The sequence below is a fragment of the Colossoma macropomum genome, unplaced genomic scaffold (genome assembly GCF_904425465.1).
Source record: "Colossoma macropomum unplaced genomic scaffold, Colossoma_macropomum, whole genome shotgun sequence".
NCBI lineage: Eukaryota > Metazoa > Chordata > Actinopteri > Characiformes > Serrasalmidae > Colossoma > Colossoma macropomum.
The window spans coordinates 1,424,352-1,448,679 of record NW_023494795.1 but is presented as its reverse complement, the minus strand read 5'-3'; the positions used below and the strand labels follow the sequence as shown (position 1 = coordinate 1,448,679).

The 24,328-nt window shown below is 39.4% G+C and overlaps 1 protein-coding gene and 1 pseudogene across 1 annotated transcript in view; one reads left to right on the top strand and one right to left on the bottom strand.

The window, feature by feature from the left end:
- LOC118815182 (hydroperoxide isomerase ALOXE3-like) overlaps nucleotides 1-24,328 on the bottom strand; it is a 99,509-nt gene that overhangs the window by 33,629 nt on the left and 41,552 nt on the right. The window lies entirely within an intron of this gene.
- LOC118815181 lies at nucleotides 553-12,853 on the top strand (annotated as a pseudogene).

The following is a 24,328-nucleotide window of genomic DNA, read 5'->3' as shown; positions in this document are numbered from 1 at the left end:
ATTTGTACCTTTACTAAGTGTAACGGAGTTGCTAAGGTGCTGTAAAAAATTATTATTTTGTTTTATTATAGTTATTATATTTACAGTACTGTGCAAAAGTCTGGCACCTCAGCAACAAGACACTGTACAGCATTAGAATCAATCCAAATAAACATTATTGCAGTGAAAAGTAAGAACAATTATTTTGTTTTTTAAAATGTGGTCAGCATTCCTGATATAGTTTAATGAGGGCTTAATTAGCCAAACCAGGTAGTGGATTAAAGTCCACAATTAATACTTCTTTAAGGAGATGTTTAGAAATTCTTGCACTAAAATGTTTACATACATAAAATCAGTAGGTTTTTTTTTTTTCAAATGTTAATGTTTTTTGAGCAAACAAACAATGTCCAGTTAAACATCTTTGTAAATCTAAGTTTCTCTGCTGGTTTAGTAAAAAATTTCTTACAGTTTTATTTTTAGAACATCTGTCGTCACATCTAATTCCCCTCCAGGTCCAATTCCAGTGAAAGCTAACCCACAGACACACCCTCTTTGGGAGGGTCTTGGTCAGATGTGTCTTTGAGAACATAAATGCGTCAGAGCTGGAAAGGCGGTGTCACTTCTGGTGAGGTTGCTCTGCTCTTTCTGCAAACAGCTGCTGAAGAGTTAACAGTCTGTGCTGAGTATCAGTCCTGCATCAGGTGAGTGATGATGATGATGATGATGATGATGAGCTACAGATCTTACTGTATTTCAGTTTTTTATTAATATATATCACTGCAGGAATCATTTAAGTCAGTCAGATCTGAAAGTTAATGAATCTTAACTTTAGATCATCAGGGCTTTTCTATTTTTACACTGTATTTTATATACTGTAGCTGAACTGTAACTGTGTCCTTTAGAAATCCATGGAAGATACAGTGATTTTACAAAATGGACACATTTACAGTGAACATATTAAGTCCAGGCTGGATCCACAATACAAATATGAAAATGACCAGATGTACAATATAGCACATGTTTTCCATTACATCTTTAATCACAGGGTCACCATGAGCAAGTACACAGTCCAGGTCTTCACTGGTGACGTTTTTGGCGCTGGCACCTCTAACAAGATCTACATCAAGTTAATTGGCGCAATCAGTGCTAGTGAACCCCATCATCTTAAAACACTAACAGGCTTTTGGGCTGGATCGGTAAGTTCACTCAGTTCTCTGTTTGTAGAACTACAAAAGAAAAAAATTCAAAGTTTTAAAATTGGTTTGTGTGTTTTTAGTAAATAAATAAGTTTAAACAAATCACTCAATTAAGTGGTTGCATGTAAAATTAAAATTAGATATATTTTTAAAAGGGCAGTTTTTTAACATTTCTGGCTATTTTTGTGTCCTGTCATATTAAAGATTTTTAGAAAAACAGAAAATAAATTCTTGAATTAAATAAGTCTGATCAGGTCTGATCCAAATGCAGTCGGTTTTACATGAGAATGAGCTTATAAGAAAATAGGGGAATTGAAAAAAAATACATTTTCTTTTGTGACTATTTTGGCTTATAACCCTGAATTTACCTCTCCAAAATGAAAAAATCAAGAAATCAAGATGAAGCCTGAAAGTAGAGGCAGTCAGAATGGCCTGATATCTCATAGAAGAAGAATGTGTCCATGGTGGAAGGCAATTAATATTTGCATATTACTGGGTCCAAGAGCTACGAGAGGCGTGACGATGGCGCCAGAGTGCCAAGTGTCAGTTCCTTGAAGGCGGACTAGGGCGTCGTCTTCACGCCAACTCTTGCGGCTCTCATTGCCATCCAGGGTTCAGGTGCCTGGCACAACTACCTGAACTATTAACTAAGATGTCTAAACTTTTATATCCCAACAGGTGCAAACGTTCACAGTCGAGTGCAAAGAAAATATCGGCAAACTCTTACTGCTTGAACTGGAAGCTAAGCCACCATCCTATTTGGCATTTATTGATGATGAGTGGTTCTGTTCCAAAATCAGTGTAACGACACCTGAAGGAGCCCATATGCTTTTCCCATGTCACCGCTGGATGAGCTGCAATAAGAAGCTGACTCTCCGGGATTCTGTAGGTGTGTAAAAATGCTGAAATGAGTCAGTTTAGCAATTCACTGACTTGTTTCAAAGCACCTAAAAAGTACAATATTGCTCTCCCCATTTACTCATTATTGAACATCATAAACATGCATAATAACAAGGCAAAAAAATATTTTTCATACATTTAATTAAATACATTTTACATTTGCCATGTAGCCATGCTAAAAACCCAGGACACAGCTCCCGAACTGGTGGCACACAGACATGTGAATCTGAAGAGACGTCGACAAGACTTCAAGTAAGCTCAGACTTTTCAGACTTTTTTGCGTAGTCCAATGCAATTTGATGATCAGGAGGGTAAAAAGTGTAAAAAACCTGTAGTGAAAGGGGCTCTGTGGCCAAAACTACTTAATATGTTAAATAGCATTTAATGTGTTATGTGTGGGCCTCAGCCTTGTTGCTTTGAAGCAATTCATAACTGTGTATCCTTGTTGTGTTTTCATTTATCAGGGTTTTTTCACTACAATACCCAACATACATTACACAAAAACACCACACAACCACTGGGAATCTTCTCACAACAATAGGAGATCCAGACGGCTGGCACAGCTACTGATGAAGAGGCTAATAAATACGGACACGATACTTTATTTGGCTCCCTAGCAGTAACATTAGCCATCTGTCTGCATTAGTGAACCAACAGACTGAGATTTCAGTGGTAGTGAAAGGAAGCAGGAGTCTAAATAAATAAAGTAGTCTAGATAAAGTAAAGTCATTTTTTTACTATCCAAAACCACCAGTTTTATATGTAATGTTGATGATGGTAAAATAGTGGAAAATCTGGAAAATTTTTCTCACAATGCTCTGCATGTACCCCTCCATCTTTAAAAAAAGTCTCAGACATCAAGCAGCGTATTAACAAACATTTTATTTGAAGGTGCCATAGAATGCATTTATCCAGCATGTCAAAATGTTCTCTGGTGTCTATATAGAAGGTATGTGACTTTGGTCAGGATGAGAAATGCCCAGATGCAGTTTTACCCGCCAATTTCCAACCCTATGATTGAATGAACCTAGAATGAAATAAGTTGTATTCCCTTTTTTGGGGGGCTCATTAATAATTTGATGAGTTCTGCTCTGATTGGCTGGTTTACATCATGATGGTTCACACAGAAGCAACACAAAATAAAATGCTTACTTGGCGTTTGCTAGTAGCTAACATTACCTAGACTACCTACTTGTGTTCAATCTCGACAACACAAAGCAATTAAAGTTAGATCACTATGAATCTTTCAGTTTAAGGCTTCAAGCTTAAAAAAAGTCACACAGCAAGGCTACTTACGGGTTGCGGTTGGGGTTGTGATGCTAATAATAAGGTCCCTCTGTTTCTTCAGTCTCTTCAGAGTCAAATGCTGAGCAAAGCTGCTTGATGTTGTCGAAGGTTTGAGAAACTGTCTGGAGTCAAATGTGCAGAACAAATGAACAACTTTGATTCGGGATCCTGTTAAAGATGGTTAAAGATGTGGGAGCTGAAGCTGGCTTCCTATTAGCTTGTTTTTGCAGATTTTCCGTTCTTAAAGTGAAGCAGTTACAGTCTGGTGCTGTACATTCTGGTGCCCGTACAAGCTGTAGCATTTAAGGTGGAACGCAACATTTGATTAAGAAGCTGGCAAATAGGAAGCTGAGATCAGCCTTGTTTTGAAGATGAACAACAGTCATACCCGTTGTTAATAAAGACGTCCCCTTCACAGCCTGGTTCTGCACAATATCTGTTGGGCTAGAACGTGGGCTGGTGGATGTAGATTTTGGCTGTGCGAATATTAGTGAGTCAAGACTATTACATAACAGTTTTTGTGTTTTTGAATCTGACCATTTTACCGCCGTCTTTTGCAAATGTGTCTTTTTACCTTTAAAGGAGGAGACGGACGTGTTGGAGGTTAATGGTATGTCGGTTCCATGTACCGAACTCTCCTTATTCAACTGTGCCGATGTAAATGCAGTTTTCCACTCTATGACACCTTTAATATCTTTCTATGAGGGAGCTTTTAAACTCTTCAGACGTCCCATCATCACCACTGTGAACAATTCTGACTCACTAAGTTTTGGTGCAGTAGAGCTTTTCACATCAAACCACTCTGAATTATGTCTTTTATATCCTAATGATTGAATTATTTCACTTTAACATATTCAAGTATCTGAAAGCAATAAAACGTAATTTGACTGATAAATTAAGATCCAGGGAGGGCTTTTTGACATTAAAGTGATTCAAAGCTGGACATAACACTCTACTTGATCAAGTGTTATGAATCTCCCTTGTCTTAATAAGTAATGGGTGGCTGTGGTCCCTGCACAAAGACCAATTGGAGTAACTTGACTATAAATAGAAAAATAGGAAAATAAATAAATAAGTGAAAATTCACTTGAGATAGGAAAATTAATACTTTAGAGGTCAACATGAAAATTTACTTTGAAAAAAGTATCTTTGATATATGTTTAAATGAAAAACGTATGTGAATGAAATAAAATGACACTTAAGCTCAGTAACAAAGTGTAATAACTATTTTTCCCACTGGTGATAATAATGTGATCGAAGATCCACCAAACTATTAAAACACATGATGTTCTCAAACACAGCTGCTTTTTACTTTAGGTCTGACACTTGTTCTCCTTGAAGTTGCTTCAAATATGTAACAACACGATGCATCTCCTGCAATCCGGCTCTATGCATTCATATATTACGTATTTATGTCTTACAGTTGGAGTATATTTGCTCCGGGATTACCTCACATTGTACGTGCTGAAAGTCCGAAGGAGTTGCCACCTGAGGTCAGATTCTCTTTCACCAAAAACAAAGAATTCCTGTTCACCTCGGGTGCAGCGTAAGTTTTGTGTTTGAATAATCCATAATTTCACTGTCAGGTTTGCATATTGATGGTTCTCCTTTTATGCATCAATATAAATTTTTCTCAGTTTCATGAAGCTGAAACTGGAATGCCCTTCATATGACACATGGCACAGCATTGAAGACCTCAGTGGGATTCTCTCCAACAAGACAAAGACCTACGGTAATTTAACACCACCAGTGAATCCACATCAAAGCTGCACTATGTAAGATTTTTTGCTAAAACTGAAAGAAGTATCAACACTGCAATCACATTTTCACCAGAGAGGTCTCCAAATCCCCAAATCTTACATAGTGTAGCTTTCATAGTATCTCCATGCCCAATCTCATTTCTTTGTCCATTTTTTGCAGAATATGTGGAGAAGAACTGGAAGAAGGATGAATTCTTTGGATACCAGTTTCTAAATGGTCTGAATCCCATGATCATCAAGCGCTGCTCAAAACTGCCTGACAAATTCCCGGTCACCAATAAAATGGTCAAAAAATTTTTACCAGAGACGAGCACTTTAGAATCTGAGATGGAGGTAAAAAAAGACACCTTTCGACAAATCGATCCTTTTTCATACAGTTAAATAACACATTCAAGGGCAATGATTTCAATACAACTTGAAAAATTGGATTGGAAACTGAATTGCATTGAAATTTAAATCTACATCACGATACGCCCCTCGGTCTCTTCCGAGGGTCTCCCACTTATCACCTTTCAGTCTCAACAAGGCATCTGCAACCTATCAGGAAAGTGGGCAAGGAGTGGGTGGGGCTTATGTTATGCACATACCTGAACTCCAATGACTGGGCTTTTAACATTGCTATAACATTCTATTTCAAAGCATCTGTTTTCACTGTTAATTTGTAACGGCTGTCTGTTTATTTATATATTTACTAATTTCCAGCACTATTTTTATTTTGTGTTCAATTTCTTTTGTTTTCAATCAGAGGGGAAATATCTTCCTCTGTGACTACGAAAGGCTGAGAGACCTTGAGGGAAATGAGATCAACAAGAAAAAGCAGTATCTGGCAGCTCCACTCTGCCTGCTTTTCAGCACTCAGGGCAAACTGATACCAATTGCCATCCAGGTAAGAGCAGGAAACCTTCTGTCATTATTTCAATGGAGTTATATTCCATTTTCTCATCATTAGTTCAGCTTCATCTAGGTCCAGTGTCTGGGGTTGGGGTGGTGGTGGGCAGTTCAGGGTGGTAGATGGAGCATTTACAGTACAGGCAGATTAGACTGTCTTAAACACCTTATTGTATGGCTACTGTAAAATAACAAAAATGCAATATATCAAATGGTATCATCAGCTTTACTGTAAAACTAGCCACCACAAAAACTTTCAGAAGGAAAAGGCTCATTGTCTTCAATTTCAACAAATATTACTAGAGGAATCTGTAAGCCAGTTAGCTGTTTTTGTTTATATGTCTGAAAAACTGAAATGAATCTGAAAATTTAAAACCGTTTCCTAATACGTGTATGCATATATATATGTAATGTTCAGAAAAAATGATATTGTACTGCTGTTCATATGGAGTTTTGTACTTCATTTAAAAATACAGTTCAGTGCCGGTGGCTGGCTTGCTCCATAAATAAACTGTACTTTTGTGTAAGGTGTGGTGTTTTTTTTATTTATTTATTTTTTTATTATTATTATTAATTCAGTTGAACCAGCAGCCTGGACTAGGGAATCCCATCTTTCTACCCTCCGACTCTGCCAGTGATTGGTTATTGGCGAAGATCTTTGTGAGAAATGCAGAGTTTAATGAACACGAGCTGAACTTCCATCTGCTGCGCACTCACATGCTGGGGCGAGGTCTTCACTGTGGCAACGTTGCGCAGCTTGCCTTCATGTCATCCCCTGTTTAAGGTGACCTCTTTCCTCCAACACTTACACAGCCTAACACTGCGTCCTTGTTTTTAACCAGTATCTCACTGTCAGCTCAGCCGGGATACAACTATAGCATGGATTTATCAAACTGGTACACTCAGCAAAAACAGCAGTACATTAGCATCGCTAATTGTGAGTTTACAGATAGAAAATAACAATAGTACTAATAATTTATGCATATGGCAAAAGTAGTTCTGTACAAAAGTAGATGCACTTATTTTACATGCACATTGGTATAAACAAATGCTGCAACTATTCTATATTTAGAGATGTATTATACTGTGCTTTTGTTTTATATTACTGACAATGCCCACAAAATAAACAATACAATACACAGCTAGTGCAGAAGCAAACCCATCTTGAAAAAAGTTGGGATGCTGTGCAAAATGTAAAAAAAACAAAATGCACTGATGTGCAAATCATTGAAACCCTATATTTAATTGAAAATAGTACAAGGACAACATATCAAATGTTGAAACTGAGAAATTTTATTGTTTATTGAAAAATATACAGCTATTTTGAATTTGATGCAAACAACATGTTCCAAAAAAGTTGTGACGAGGGCAATAAAAGGCTGGTAAAGTTGTGTAATGCAAAAAAAAACAGCTGGTGGTTATTTAAATAATCTCAGAGAGGCTGAGACTTTCAGAAGTAAAGATGAGGAGGGGTTCACCACTCTGAGAAAGACTGCATGATCAAATAGTGCAACAATCCAAGAATAACGTTTCTCAACATAAAATAGCAAAGAACTTTTGCTTTTCATCATCTACGGTACATAATATCAATAAAAGATTCAGAGAATCTGGAGAAATGTAAACAAAGGACAAGGCCAAAAACTAGTATTTGCTGGCCGTGATCTTTGGGCCCTCAGGCAGAACTGCATTAAAAACAGACATGATTCTGTAGTGGAAATCACTGCATGGGTTCAGAAACACTTCTGAAAACCACTGTCTGTGAAAACAGTTCATCACTGCATCCACAAATGCAAGTTAAAACTCTAAAACGCAACAAAGAAATCAAATATAAACAGGATCCAGATATGCTGCCACTTTCTCTGGGCCCGAGCTCTTTTAAAAAGGACTGAGGGGAAGTGGAAAAGTGTCCTGTGGTCAGACAAATCAACATTTGAAATTCTTTTTGCAAATCATTGACACTGTGTCCTCCGGGCTAAAGACCACTTAGCCTCTTATCAGTGTACAGCTCAAAAGCCAGTCTTCATGATGGTATAGGGTTGCATTAGTGCACATGGCAGGGGTGACGGGCACATCTGTGAAGGCGCCATTAATGCTGAATGATATAAACATATTTTGTCAACATATGCTGCCATCCAGATGACGTCTTTTTCAGGGAAGGCCTTGATTATTTCAGAAACACAATGTCAAACCACATTCTGCATGTATTACAACAGCATTGCTCCATATTAAAAGAGTCCGGGTGCTAAACTGGCCTGCCTGCAGTCCAAACCTGTCACCACTGAAAACATTTGGTGTATTTTGAAACAAAAAATACAACAAAGAAGACTCTGAATTGTTGAGCAGCTGAAATCCTGTATCAAACAAGAAAGGAAAACATTTCACTTTCAAAACTACAGCAGTGTCTCCTCAGTTCCCAAACACTTACAGAGTGTTGTTGATAGAAGAGGTGATGAAACACAGTGGTAAACAGGCCCCTTCCCAACTTTTTTGGAATGTGTTGTTGGCATCAAATTTAAAATAGGTGTATATTTTTCAAAAATAATAAAATTTCAGTTTCAACATTTGATTTGTCATCTTTGTACTATTTTCAATGAAATATAGGGTTTAAATGATTTGCATATCATTGCATTCTATTTTTATTTACATTCTGTACAGAGTCCCAACTTTTTTGGAATTGGGGTTGTATGTTAATTTATGAAAATAATCACATTATTGTTATACAATCACATAATCACACAACACAATCTCATTATTCTAGCATGTTAAAAACACTAAGACGTTTTGTTTATTTCACATTTTATTCTTTTCAGTCATTGTTACTTAAACACTATAAAGTTTCATGAATTAGAGTAGTTTATACATCATTTAAGGTGGTCAAAACTGCACCCTTTTTCGCCGTTGTCCCCATAACAGGTTATAGAAGATTTTGTTTGTGGACGATGCAGCATAAATTTATGTTTTTGTAGTTTATTTTGGTCTTAATTTAGTTATGAACAATGAATCAAATAGCCTGTTTTAATCAGACTGCTACAAATCCACAGAGAGGGCAGGCATATTTAGTACTACACAGACTTTCACAATTAATGATGTCCAATTAATGATGACCCCATGAGCATTTGTCATCATGAGCAGTAGAATGTTCGCCTTATCTTCCTTTTATCTTCTTTTTCCTGTGATTTGGTCAGGCAGATTTTCATTTCTTTGCAAAACATGACCTTTTCACATAACAGGATCACTACATCGAGTTAGTCGGTAGTTTGAATGACCCACATACTGTTAATTAGGTCTACATACAGATTCAAGAAGGCAAAAACACCCTACAGATGAGAAAGAAAGCTCATAAGCCGAGGAAGTTGGTCAGTTGGAGTTAGAAGTTAGCAGCTGGCATAAGGTCCAGTGAACTTTCCAGAAGAATTCATTATAGTTAAAGTGCTTTATCACTCTTCCTCTTCCAGCTCCTGATACCTCACACTCGCTACAATCTCCAGATCAACATCATGGCCAGGAATCGGCTGATCTCAGTGGATGGGATTTTCCCTCAGGTGAACACCTTTGCTGTGGCGATATTCCGCAGTACAATGTGGACATTGTGAAATATCAGTAACACTTATTGACACTTTCTTTAAATTATGGTTATTTATGTTTATCCTCACTATATAGTTCACTGCGATTGGAAATGACTCCATGATGACCTTCCTGAAAAGAGCAGCCTCTTCTCTGACGTACAGCTCCCTCTGTATGCCGGATGATATCAAGCAGAGGGGATTGGAGAAGATTCCCAATTACTACTACAGAGATGATGGTCTGGAGCTGTGGGACATCGTTTTCAAGTATGGGAGCAAGAAAATTCTTTGGGGCAGATTTATTAACATTTTGCACTTTGCAGTTTACATTTTGGTGCTAACAAGCAGCTGTCATGATTTACTAAAGAGACGCAATGGCCCTTTAATGTGCATAAAATGATCAAAGGGGTTGACCATTTTATGACCATTTTATGACTGTTTTATGGCTGTTTTATGCAGGCTTTTACAGGCTAAGTTAATCGTCTGATTACCAGCAGTGGAATTCCTAATCTTCCTAATTGCCCCCTTTTTGAAATTCGTTGTTCTGCTTCAGGGCGGCACAGCTGTGCAGTGGGTAGTGCTGTCACCTCACAGCAAGAAGGGTCTAGGTTCAATTCCCCCGTTGGGTGACAGGGAGTTCTCCCTGTGTCTGTGTGTCCAAAGACATGCAGTGATGCAAATTGGAGATGCTAAATTGTCCCCAGGTGTGAACGTAAATGTCTGTCTGTCTGCCCTTCGATGAACTGGTGACCTGTCCAGAGTGTTTCCTGCCTTCCGTCCAATAACCGCTGGGACCCACGACCCAGGGGGATAAGTGGCTTAGAAAATGTGTGTCTGTTCTACTGCAATATTTCCAATCTTTTCATCAATTTAGTAATAAAATAATGTCTAAATGTTTTTATCTGCTAGGTTTGTATATGGATTTGTGTCGCATTACTACAGCGATCAAGACGTCCGGGCAGACAAGGAGCTGCAGGCTTGGCTTACTGAGATAAGAGAAAACGGCTTCCCGGAAAACAGTGAGGCTGGTATGTCTTTTTTATTTATTTGTTTGTTTGTTTTCTACCCTTAATTAAAAATCCTGCTTTAAAACCTTTCCATTTACCTCACTTTTAGGATTTCCAAAGTCTTTCGGCACCGTCGAAGAGCTGGCTAAGTTTGTCACCATGGTGATCTTCACAGTGTCTGCTCAACATGCTGCGGTCAACAACGGCCAGGTTTTGAAACATTTTGCCTGAGTTTACATCTAATGTACTAATGTAAACAATTATGCTTGACCCTTCACTTACTCTGCCCTCTCAGTTTGAAATTGGGGGTTGGATGCCTAACTTTCCGAGCTCTCTGCGATGTCCACCACCCCGTCAAAAAGGAAGCACCACAAAGGACTCTGTTCTTGCGACCTTACCTGACGTCAGCACCACGGTTAATGCAATGGCTGCTGTCTACTTGCTGAGCCAGGAGTCCGCTGATCGGGTGAGTCTATACACTCCACTGACAGCACCAAAGGACATGGTATGGAGTTTATTTTATGCCAAGTTTCAAATAAAATCCACAAGCAAAATATTGAGTATCAAAATGTATAAATATGTTGCAAATACAAATAATTAGATTTAATTAAACATTCAAGATTTCTACTCATTTTTGCTCATTCGGGTAAAAATGTAATCTTTTTTGCTTTAATTTTTTTCTATTTGCTGATTTTGTTTTTGCTCCCTGAATCGCTCTTTTGCTTCTGAATTTTGGCACTTTTTAACGGGGCGGGGGGTCTTAGAAGAGATTCGATTGGTCAGCTGATTTGGAGTGACAGGTCTTCTGAACACATAGCCACACAGCATAACCCGCCCCCAACACAGTGTAACCCGTGGTACTGAGTGCTGCTTCAAGTGCAGTGTTGTATTGGCATATCTGAGCATGTTATGAGCAACGTTTGTCATATTTGCTTTTATTTTATGTGTAACACGTGTTTATGGATCCTGCGTCGACCTGTCCAAACAGATATAACTGTTATTTTGGGCACTGATGAACATAAACTTTGTTGTTTATGAATGAACAAAGCTGTATCACCTTTCGATAAATAATAAGCAGTGTTTTCCACTGTTTACTGTGTTTATGCCAGTGCTACCTTAACTTTATTAACCCTCGAGCCTACAGCGCCGCAGATTCAATGACTTCCTGACCCAACACACCTGATCATTCATGAACGGCTCGATAGTCAGTTGATGAGCTGCATCAGGTGTTTTAAGGTAAGGAATAGTTGAAACCGTGCGGAGCTTCAGGTCATCAGAAGCAGGGCTAATACACACTGATTGAAACAGCTGCAAAGCTCACCTAGTTTGCCCTTTAGTGGACACTGCTAGACTAGTTAGCATTAGCAGCTGCAACCTTGATAGATGACACAGCTTCGTTCAACAGTTAAGTTTACCTAAGTACTTCAGTTTCACACAGCTCCACGAGGACTCTGAGCATATAGAGTATTTCCAGGAGTTACTTCAATAAATATGACCAACATTGTTCATGAGGGTGGACTTGTCAGCGCAACCCCCTCTGGCAGTACTACGCTCAGTACAACGCCCTCCGCTATGTTCGAGGAAGATCGCGGCTCCAGAGTGGGCGTGGCAATGTGTTCAGAAGACCTGTCACCCCAAATCAGTTAAGCAATAGAAAGTGCAGCCCTCTTCTGAGACCTGCCCCCTGTTACAAACTGTCAAAAGTCAGAAGCAAAAGAATTTTAAGCAAAAGAGATATTAGCAAAATCAGCAAATATAAAGAAATGAAAGCAAAAATTGGCCAATGACAAATACATTTATATCAGAATGATTGACACAATAATTATTGATTTTATAATTTTATCATTTTATTTGAAACTTTAGGCACTAAATAACTCCATAGTCATGGTGATGAATGTAAAATAAAGGAATGGAAAAAGTGAGAAGACAAGCAGCGTTCATAATTATGTCTTTACTTAGAATGACTTTGTAAAACGCAAAGATCCTGATTGGTTTATGTCAATAATCTGTGACAGAATTTACAGATAATCAAATGCATTTCACTTGTTTATAAGAGCAAAATGAAATGGAAACACTGTTCTTTCTTTCTCAGTATCCGCTTGGACATTACCCCGAAGCGTTGTTCAGCGAGGAGGAGCCGCTGATACTAATAACCCATTTTAAAAATGATCTGCAGAATCTCGAGATCAAAATTGATGCCAGAAACAAGAAGCTTGCTCTGCCGTACACATACCTGAACCCTCGAAATGTGGATAACAGTGTTACCATTTAGAGTGAGGGTCTCGAAGGGGTCTTTGAGTTTTGGTTTTGGTTCTCTTCTGGTGGAAATAAACACATCTGACGTTTTATTGTACAGGGCTGTCCACAAATATTGGCACCCAGGTAAACAAGCAAAAAGGGCTATAAAAAAAAAAATATATATTCAAACTATTAAATACCTTTATTTGAAGTACAATTGTTGAAAGAAGGAACCTAAATCTCATCAGGAAATCAATATTTTTCTCAAATCTATGTGAGACACAATAGTTAGACCCTTTCATTTAATACTTTGTGCAGCTCTGAGTTTTCTCCTATTATGCTTAATGAGACTGGAGAACACATGGTGAAGGATCTGAAACCATTCCTCCATATAGAACCTCTCCAGATCCTTCAGATTCCGAGGTCCACACTGAGGACTCTCCTCTTCAGCTCATCCCACAGGTTTTCTATGGGGGTTTAGGTCAGGGCATTGGGATGGCCATTGTCCTTCTAGAAGATCCAATCATGGCCCAGTTTAAGCTTCCTGGCTGGAAGGTAGTTGGTGGAGTCCATGATGCTATGTATCTAAACAAGCCCTTCTTTGGCCACTTGAACCCTCCTCCTCACTGTGTGTGGGGTCAGTATAGACATACGTCCTTCTGGCAGATTCTTAACATCTGTTGTTTTAAACCTCATAATTATTTCCCTGAAATAATTGGGCATTTCTGTTTATTTTCTTGTAGCCACTTCCTGTTTTGTGCGGCTCAACAACCTTTTATCAGACATCACTGCTGTTTTCTCTGGTCATTCTCATAGTGATGGGTGACTGAGGGAATCTGGCCTGTGTGTCACCTCATACTTATACCCCAGTGAAACTGGAAGGCATGGCTGACCATTTAATTGTTCATAAAAAGTCAGGTGAACTTTACCACATAAACAATATGAATGAGAATGCACTTCAGTTAGATTTCACTCATAAGATTGTCTACAATTTTTAGAATCAAAGATTTGAGAAAAATAATAATTTCATGATTTATTTATTTGACTGTACATTAGATAAATTAGATTTTTGTTAAAAGTTTGAATGCATCATCAACAGAACAAGTAATAAAGTATGTTTTTTTACTGGTCATTTTACCAGGGGTGCCAATATTTGTGTAGTTCTGCAGTTGATCATATAGAAAGTCCTTCTGAGAGGTGATGGGCTGTTTCTTTTGTTCTGTTATTACTTGCTATTGACCCATAACCAATGAAAAGACTGTGAGGGAGGAAAAACACTTTGTTCACTCATCACTGCATATTACTGTGTTCTGTTACACTTCAGCAATAAATTCAGCAGAAAACAAAGTCGACCTTAATGACGTATTTTATTTAACTGCTTAAACACATTATAACCCTCACAGTTCATCACAACTGTTTCCAAAATCACATTTTTTCTCAAAGGGGAATGTCACCGATTTTTCAAAAATTCTTCATTATTCATTGGTTGAAAGTCATTCAGTGTGGTTTGATGTGAAACGGTTCATTGTAGAGAAACCTACAAACAGTATGTCATTAAAGTGGTGCTGTTAGGAACCCAGGGTGGTGCCATCTACAACACAATCACAATACCATCCAACATCACCAGTGAACCTACACAAGTTTTTATATGTAAAGTAGAAAATTTTAAAACAGTGATGAAAATGAAAAATAAGTTTTCTTTGCGCCTATTTTGCCTCACAACACCCTGCATGTTACTCTCCACCATGAACGGGTGTAAAAAAAATATATATAGATCAAAAATCGAAATTGAGTCTCAAGCTTCAGGCAACTTATTTGTAAAAATATCTTGTAATAACTTTGTTAGGGAGCTTTCAGAGGCCTTGAACTCTTCAGACGTCTGGTTCCTATCACTGTCACTGTGAACAATTCTGAGATGGCAAGTTTCTCTGGAATGGAGCATTTCACACCAAACCACTCTGAATCACTCCGTTTATATATATCGACCATTTATTAACACGAAATTTTGAAAAAATGGTGGAATTCCCCTTTAACACTGAATGACACTAATTTGTTTAGACAACCTTTGTAAGTAAGTAATGCAGCTATACTGTCACAAGACACATGAGAGGTCAGTAAGTGCCTCTACAGAGAAGACACTTCTGCACCAGTATGATATACAACATCACATAACCTCACAGTTGTTCCCCACCAATCTAGAACCCAGCACAGACAGGATGAGTGAATGTGGGGAGGATCTGCAGATGAAGGTGACGGTTTTGAAGGCAGGTGAAAAACAAGGTATATAAAAACAGGGTATATAAACTTACATGTAGAGTGTGAATAACAAATTCCTGGAAAGGTTTGTAAAAATAATAATAAAACACATTATATGATGATCTTCTTATTACAAACTTAGCAAATACAGGAATGTAATTTCATAATAATGCAGCAATATAAATGATTTTACCAATCTATTCATTTCCTACCTGTTACTAACCACAGTGTCCCACAGACACATGATTTTAGATCACATAACTTCACAGTTGTTCCCCAATTCACCCAGAATCCAGCATAGAGAGGCTGAGTGAATGTGGTGTGGACTGTGTGTAGGAGGGTCATTGTGTCAGAGACGCTGTAGAAGGACAGAGTTCCTGCACTGTGATCCACATACACTCCTATTCTGGAGACTGAAAAAAGTGCATAAACAGCAGAAACACAGTGAAACTCTCATCATTTAGGTTTTACATTTGAGCAGAATTTCCATTAAAGGGTCCATATCAATGATTTCCCTCAGCAGTGCTGATGGTCCAAATGAAGAGAGTTTAGTTCTGCTCACTCAGCTTGGAGTTATAATAAGTATTTAACCTGCTCTGCTTTCTGAATGAGGCACAATACAGACCAGAACAACAAAAGTACACAGAACAAGAAAACAAAGGCTGAAACGGAGAAAGACGAGGACAGCGTCAGACAGGATGTAGCATGTAGGAAATGAGGAGATGTTGAAAAATGTATAAAATGATTGGTGACTGTTTTTGGTGCAAAACAACACAAACATAATCTAACGATCTAATAATATGCAAAATATATATGATTTGTATCCTTTCAAAAAGGTAAATCTGATATTCTTACATAGATTTGCCTTGTCTTCATTAACAAGCTGCACATGAATGATCTTTTCACTATGTAAATCTTATGGATTTCTTTAGTCTCTCATTGAGAAAGAGCAGCTTTTCATTGTTGTGTTTAACAGCAGGAAGCTCCTCTTACCCTGTGGAGAGATTTTACTGAATTCCTGCTTCCAGAATTCCTCTAGTCTCTCTTTCAGATCAGAGAGAGATTTCCTCACTCCATCAAATGAGAGATGTTGATGGACAGTGATGCTGGGTGAGTCCTCAGATCCAGAAGAGACACAGAGAGACTGGAAACAGACAAAGAGGTGCAAGAGTAATGACCTCAAACCACACTAGACTAAATAAAGATCTGAGGGCGTTTTCACACCTGAAAGTCCCAACTAAGGTTTATGTTTCTGTTACATTGTATGCATTTGATCTGGTTAGTTTGGTTTCACATTGCAATTTAGCTCTGCATGACATGCCTATGTCCTGTCGTCATCACCTGTGTGGGCTACATCGCCCTATACTTGACATTGATTAGTTTGTAGAGGAGCAGGCGTCTGATGTCAATGTGTTGTCGGTTCAGCATTTTCCATTTGATTGGAGAAAAATGTTGACACTTGACTTTTTCGTTGGACCAGATTACAGTGAAATATTTCGTCTCCTTTTCTCCCCCAAGTGCCAAGTTTCTAGGTCAAATGTATGCAGAAATATAGAACATTCTGAAGGGTTCATGAATTTTCAAGCTCCTACGACAAACTTTCTTTTTGTTTCTGTTGTTTATCTTTTTTATCATTATGCTGTTGACCATCAGCCTCAAACAGGAAGCCTGAACTGCCCTCAGTGACTGAGTTAGGTGACCATGTGGAGCCCAGTTCAGTTTGCTGAAGAGTCCAAACTCAGACTGAACTAAAAGCACTTTAACTTCTTCCTTCAGCAGGTAAAATCTTCTCCTTTACAGATTTACACACAGAATATCAACCACTTCTCAGAGTAACAGATAAACACCACAGCGTTCTTCTTTACAGACGCCACTGTCTGTCTGAGCTCCTGAATCGGACTGTGTCTCTCCTGCATTCACACCTGTAATCAGTCTCAGAGTCTGTCTGATTTAGTGGACGTGCAGGTCAAACGTCTCATCTTACATTCAAGGCTTGGTCCAAATGTATAAAATGCAAAGGAAAAAATCTATTTTGTAAATCATGTTCAGATGATAACAGATCAGAAATCTTGGAGATGCAAGAAACAGGTGTTCATGGTGGAAAGAAGAGACATGTGGACTAATAATGTGTCTTTTATTTTTTATTAATGAATAATTAAATCAACATCAGTTCTCTGTTCTTTGTAATTGCTATTGACAGACTAGAGCCCCCCGGACCCCCAACAACTCTGCACTCTCTCACAGACACATGCAGTGGTCAATGTTTGAATCAAATCCTGAATCTGACTTGGGGTCTAACTGTCTAATTGGAACCTTCAATTTAGACATAAATCTAATCCTAATCTTAACCAAAGACACACTAAAGTGTTCTGGCCTGTCAGTGTAGAGCATCATAGAAGTGTAGATGTTTCCTTCAGCCTCTCGTCTCCAAATACGAGACTAAATATTCTGGCCTAAGGATCTTATTGACTACAGCAGACGTCAGTAACAGCCTGACAGAATAAAAAAAAACACTGTCCACAACAATAACCACAACAATAACCTGTTAATAGAAAATGAAAAAAATGCAACACGCCCCAAACTCCCTCCCATAAATACAAACACGTCGTTATCTGCTTAGCCCAGATAGGGTCGCGGTAGCAGTTGGGAGAGCAGAGAATCTCAGACGACCCTGTCATTCCCAGGGGCCCCAAGCCGCTCCCAGGCCAACTTGGAGATATAATCGCTCCAGTGGGTCCTAGAATGACCCCGGGGTCTTGTCCCGGTAGGCCGTGCCTGGTACACCCCCACCAGGAGGCGTCCAGGGGCATCCGGATCAGATGACCGAACCACCTCAGCTGGCTTCTCTCAATGCGGAGGAGTAGCGGCTCTACTCCGAGCTCCTCACCCTATCACGTAGAGTGTAGCCTGCCACCCTGCAAAAAAGCTAATTTCTGCCGGTTGGCAAACTCCCATGGCCCCTCAACAATCAGTGAGAGGGTGAAAAGCTGCTCCATTGTTCCAAAGCCAGAACGGAATCCACATTGTTCCTCCACAATCTGAGGTTCAATTATCCGTCGAAGTCTCCTTTCCACCTTATTTGCCTGTCGGTACCTATCTGCTGAGTTGGGAGTCCTTCGTGCCATCCAGCCCCTAAAGGCCTCTTTCTTCAGCTTGACGGCCTCCCTCACCACCGGTGTCCACCAGGGGGTTCTTGGGTTACCGCCCTGACAGGCACCCACAAGCTTTTGGCCTCAGCTACGCCTGACAGCTTCCACAGCGGAGGTATTGAACAGGGTCCATTCAGACTCCATGTCCCTACCTCCTCCAGGACATGAGAAAAGTTCTCCCGGAGGTGGGAGTTAAAATCAAATAACCAATTTTAAAATAATAAACCAATCCAATAACAATTCACCATTCGTGTTTAGATCACGCAGGCCGTTCTTTCCAATCATGCCTCTCCAGGTCTCCCAGTCATTGCCAACATGATCATTGAAGTCTCCCAGTAAGACTATGGAGTCTGTAGGCGGGGCCCTTTCCAGAATCCCACCCACTCGCTCCAAGAAGGCCGAATACTCCAACCTGTTGTTTGGTGCATTAATTCGCATTGAGGCAACCCTCTCGTCCACCGGGACAAACTCCAACTGCACGGCTGCCTGCCGGGGACTCGTGAGCATTCCCTCACCTGCCCGGCGCCTCTCACCTTGTGCAACCCCTGAGTAAGAGAGGGACCAACCCCATCAAGGAGTTTGGTTCCAGAGCCGACACTGTGGGTGGAGGTGAGCCCAACTATATCTAGTTGGTACCTCTCAACCTCCTGCACAAGATCCGGCCCCCCCCAGGGAGGTTACATTCCATGTACCAAGAGCCAGTTTCTGCTGCAGGGGCCTAGGCCCCCAAGGGCCTCCCCGCCATCTCCCACTGCCTCCCCGCCATCTTCCACTGCCTATATGGCACTGCACCGCTCCCCTATGCTGGACCTTGCGGGTGGTGGGCCCACATGGTCTCCCCACGTTGCCTCTTCAGGCTGGGTTACATGGGCTGCCCGGCCACCAGGCGCTCACCGAGGGACACTACACCTAGGCCAGGCTCCAGGGGTAGGACCCAGTGACCCTTTTCCAGGCAGGGTACATGGTCTTCTGTGTCTATTTTTCATGGAGGATATTTTTGGATCGAGTTAGTCTGGGTCTTCACTCCAGACCTGTTTGCCTGGGAGACCCTACCAGGGGAGCATATTGCTCCCAACGACTTAGCTCTGAAGATCCCGAAACCACACAAGCCCTTCCGCCACATCAAGGCCGATCCAGGAAGGGACAGTGTACTTATGTTTCTCTCTTTATTGAGCTGATCCGCTCCATTGAGAAAAAGCGCTCTGAGGTAACAGAGCTGATCAGAGCTCAGGAGGAGGCTGAACTGAGTGGAGCTGAAGAACTCCTGGAGCAAATGGAGCAGGAGATTGCTGATCTAAAGAGGAGAGACACTGAGCTGGAGCAGCTTTCACACACAGAGGATCACATCCATTTCCTGCAGGTAACCAACACTGTCTGATCTACAGAGAGACCTGAAACTCAGAAAGGTCATCTAATTTGGTCCTTTGTTACTGTTGTAAACTTTTCTACTGCTCTCCATTCTGTTTCTTTCTCTATGTAGAGTTTCCAGTCTCTCTGTGTCTCTTCTGGATCTGAGGACTCACCCAGCATCACTGTCCATCAACATCTCTCATTTGATGGAGTGAGGAAATCTCTCTCTGATCTGAAAGAGAGACTAGAGGAATTCTGCAAGCAGGAATTCAGTAAAATCTCCCCAAATGGTAAGAGGAGCTTCCTGCTGTGAAAGAATATAAATATTTTCTTCATCAGAGATGGACTAAAGAAACCATAATGTTACTGAAGTTGCATTGTGAAAATAACACAGCAATGATGGATTTTCATACCTTTCTTTGGTATTAGAAAAGGTTTAGTTTGTTTTGGTCTTACAGCGCCTTGCAAAATAACTCAGTCCCCTTCATCACATTCCTCTGGATTACAAATGACATATAAAGATTGTTCCAGTCAATATTCTTTTTGAAAACCCATATGCTCTTAAAGTAAAATTTCAAAATTAATTGTTATTATTATTAATTATTGTGTACTTAAGTATTCAACATTTTCAGTAATTCTTGGTAGAACCACCTTTTGCTGCAGTAACAGCTTTAAGTCTGTTAGGGGTACGTTTCTAGCACCTTTGCACAGTGATTGGGAAAGATTTTGTCTATTCTTCCTGGCAGATTTGTTCCAGGTTGTTCAGGATGGTTGGATGACGCTTGTGGACCGCAATGTTCAAGTAGTGGCTCAGAATCTCAATTTTTGTTGGTTATCCACACTTGTACTGCCTTGGCCTTGTGGTTGAGATCATTGCCCTGCCGAAAGGTGAAGGGTGTCTGACAGTATTTTGGCATTTTGCACATCCATCATCCTTCAGGGTTAACAGGATGTCCAGTCTTCACTTAGGAAAACCTTTTTTTTATTGAGTTTTTATTGAGGGTTTTTTCCACGCATAGCCTTTTGAATTGTGGCCAAGAAGCTCCAGCTGAGTCCGCTGAGTCACTCTGATGCTTCCGGGCAAATTCCAGATGTGCTGTCATGTGTTTTTTCTTCATAAATTGCTTACCAGCCACTCCCATACAGGTTATTTATATGCAGAGCTCTTAATTTCCTTGACTGATGCAGCTTTACTCCAGCCTTGGCCGCTTAACTTTGTATCTCCTTCAAAGTGATCGATAGCCTCTCTGTGTCTGCCCTCTCAAGTCCCCTTTTTCCTCCTATGCTGAGTTTTTGAGGGACAGCCTTGTCTGAGTTGTATAATTCAGCTTTCATTTCCTCAGAATTGATCCAGCAGTGCTCACTGGGAAATCTAAACACTTTTTCTGTCAATTTTTTTTGTGCATTTCTATAACTTTATATCTAATGTCCTTAGAATGCTACTTGGTCTTCATTTTTAGTTTTCCTTCAGATTCACATTCTGATCAGTGGTGCTTGAATTAAGGGGATCTCTCATCTAGAAAGGCGAACCTTTTTCATGATTCAAAGAGAGAGAACAATGATAAGCCAATCATTCCCTCGTTAGGCCCATATCGTGAACCTGAAGTTTAAATCGAAACATTTTCTTACTTTTGAAAACATGAGAAAATCAAATATTTCTTACATAAAATCGATGTCACCATTAACACACCAAATGTACTTAGGAAAAGAATATTTGGTGAAGTTGTTTTTGATCTGTGCTGTTATTAAACAATATTATTTGATCTTTATTCTCCGCTGCTCCACAGATGCAGCAGTTCAGAAGATTGTACCCTCTGAGCCAAAAACCAGAAAAGATTTTCTACACACACACACACACACACACACACAAATAGTAGTTATAGCTATATGATTTGAGACATGATTGATGAGTTGAAAATGCCAGTTTCTGCCTTTGAATATGCTTTTACTTTTAAAGGGCTCATATTCTACATTTCTCTTTTCGTTTAACGTTTGTGTGAATTTATGTACCACAAACAATCATTTTCCATGTATACACGACTTATCCATTATTTTATTTTAGGCCTAACCTAAAACAGCAATGGAAATTACACAAAGTCTGGCATTTTCTTCTTTTTTTTCAATCATAGTCAATAATAGTGGTAACCTAAACATAGGTCATCTTTAGCTTCTCTGAGCAATACATTACAAAACGCCCAATCAAGACTGATAAATGCTTCCCCTAGTTAAATATGATACCTCAGTGTGTGTTAAATTAAGCAGTATAGCTTTAAATTAAAACATGCCATGAAGTCCACAAAACATTAGGATGGAAGGTATATGGGCCCAGGTATGGAAAAAATTAAAATATCTGAGCTGAAAATGCACTTCACGATTATAATAATCATCCCTTAAACCTCAGTAAAACCATGTCTCTAGCAGGTTTAAGATAAAACTCAGTTAAAACTGTAATACAGCACCATCTATGGGCAGAAGCATGATTTTTAAATGACACAGCAACTTGGTTTAGCTTAAGCCGCAGGTGTGCTTTGACCTGCAGTTTAGGACTCATTCAGGTTTAAACACAGGTTTAAGTTAGAAAACGAAGAAAACATATATTGAGGTCATTTAAAACTGACTAGTGATGTGTTGTTCTGTTTCTAAGAGTGCCTTGTCAACCATCTTGTTTTTTTTCGTATTTACCTGCTTTTCTTTGTTGATGACTTGCTGTCACAGAATACTAAACTAAAATAAAATACTAAATAGTAGTACAGAAACACTGTTTGTGCCGCTAATGTTTGAGTGCTTTTACTCGACTTTCTTAAGTTTCCAGTTAATTACAGATTCATTTTGAGTTTTATTTCATACATGCAATCGTTATTGCTGGTTGTTGTAACTTTTCTGGTGGATATGGATGAATAAATGATAACTGAAGGTTGGAAAGTAAAACAACAAACAAAATATGAATTGTATTCAGAAAGTGTCCCAAAATGACTTTTAAGCATGGTATGTAAAATAGTTTTGCTCTGATTGGCTGACCTGTATCCACAATTAGCTGTTTTTGCATCTTGTTTCCACATATGAACTGTGTGGACTGGATAGTGAGTGAACTTTGGAACTTTAACATTGTTTAGATATTAATTCAAACTCCTTTATTTCAAAAAAGCAAAATTCATTTTTCCATGATATGGGCCCTTTAAATATTGCAAAATCATACTGTTCTGAGTGTGCATACTGCTTTCTTCTGAAATTTAAAAAAAAAAATGTTTTTAATAAGTACACTATGATTAAAATCTAAAATTCTCCTTTTGTTTATTTATTTATTTATTTTTAGATTTCTGTCATCTGACTCTGGATCCCAACACAGTAAATCGCTGCCTCAGACTGTCTGAGAAGAACAGAGTGGTGGCAAACAGTGATGTCCAGTGTTACTTTGATCATCCAGAGAGATTTGACTACTGGAATCAGGTGTTGAGTAAGGAGAGTGTGAGTGGACGCTGTTACTGGGAGGTTGAGTGGAGCAGTAGTAAAGGATATGGACTGTACATATCAGTCTCATATAAAGGGATCAGCAGGAAAGGACGGGGTAATGAGTGCAGGTTTGGACACAACAGTCAGTCCTGGAGTCTGTGTTGTTCTCCCTCTCTCTCTTTCTATCACAACAACATTCAGACTGAGATCTCAGCCTCATCATCCTCCAGAATAGGAGTGTATGTGGATCACAGTGCAGGAACTCTGTCCTTCTACAGCGTCTCTGACACAATGACCCTCCTACACACGGTCCACACCACATTCACTCAGCCTCTCTATGCTGGATTCTGGGTTGGTTTGGGAACAACTATGAAGTTATGTGACCCAAAATAATGTGTCTGTGCTACACTATGTTTAATAATAGGTAGAAGTCATTTAAATTGCTGGTTATTCTGTCAGTTAACTACTGTATCTACTGATTTTTAAATTGTAATGAATGCATCGCTGTATATAAAGTATATAGTCAGGTTCATACATATTGGGATGTTGACATAGTCACTGGTTGCTGTCTACTGCAGCATTTTAGAGTTGAAATTAATTTATAAATATGAGCTCAAAGTGCACACTTCAGGCTTTCATTTCAAATCAGATAAACAGTGTAGGAATTCCAACCATTTTCATACATAGACCCCTGTTTTTAGGGGTTGAAAGGTAATTGGACTGTTGTCTGCTCAGCTCTTTCATGGCTAGTTGTGTGTTATTCCATGAGCATTTCACAAGTAAGCAGATCAGTCAGAGTCTGTTGATGCAAGCTCTCGCTGCCAGTGAACTGCCAGTGAACCAAGCTACCACTAGGCTGAAAATTCAAAACAAACCAGCAAAACCATTATTTGTGGCCAAATCAAACTTGTCATGATATTATTTTGATTTTCTCTGAATATTAACCCATTTCACAGTGCACTGCACTACATTCTCCAGTATGCACTGCAACATAATGTGCGCTGTATATTCATGTACCAGGGAAGAAACCCAGAGTCTGTGGATGTCAAAGGTTCCTGGTTGTAAAATAAAGGTCTGCACTTTGAGCTCAGATTCATTGTTAAATTTCAGCTCCATTTCAATTATCAGCTATAACATTAAAACATTATTGTCCATTTCATTAGTTCATCCTACAATCTAGGAGAACTGTAATGATCTATCATTACAGACTTTAGTTCATCTGTTTCTCTGCATACTTTGTTCACCCTGTGCTTCAGGGGTCAGGACCCCCACAGGACCACCACAGAGCAGGTATTATTGAGTGGT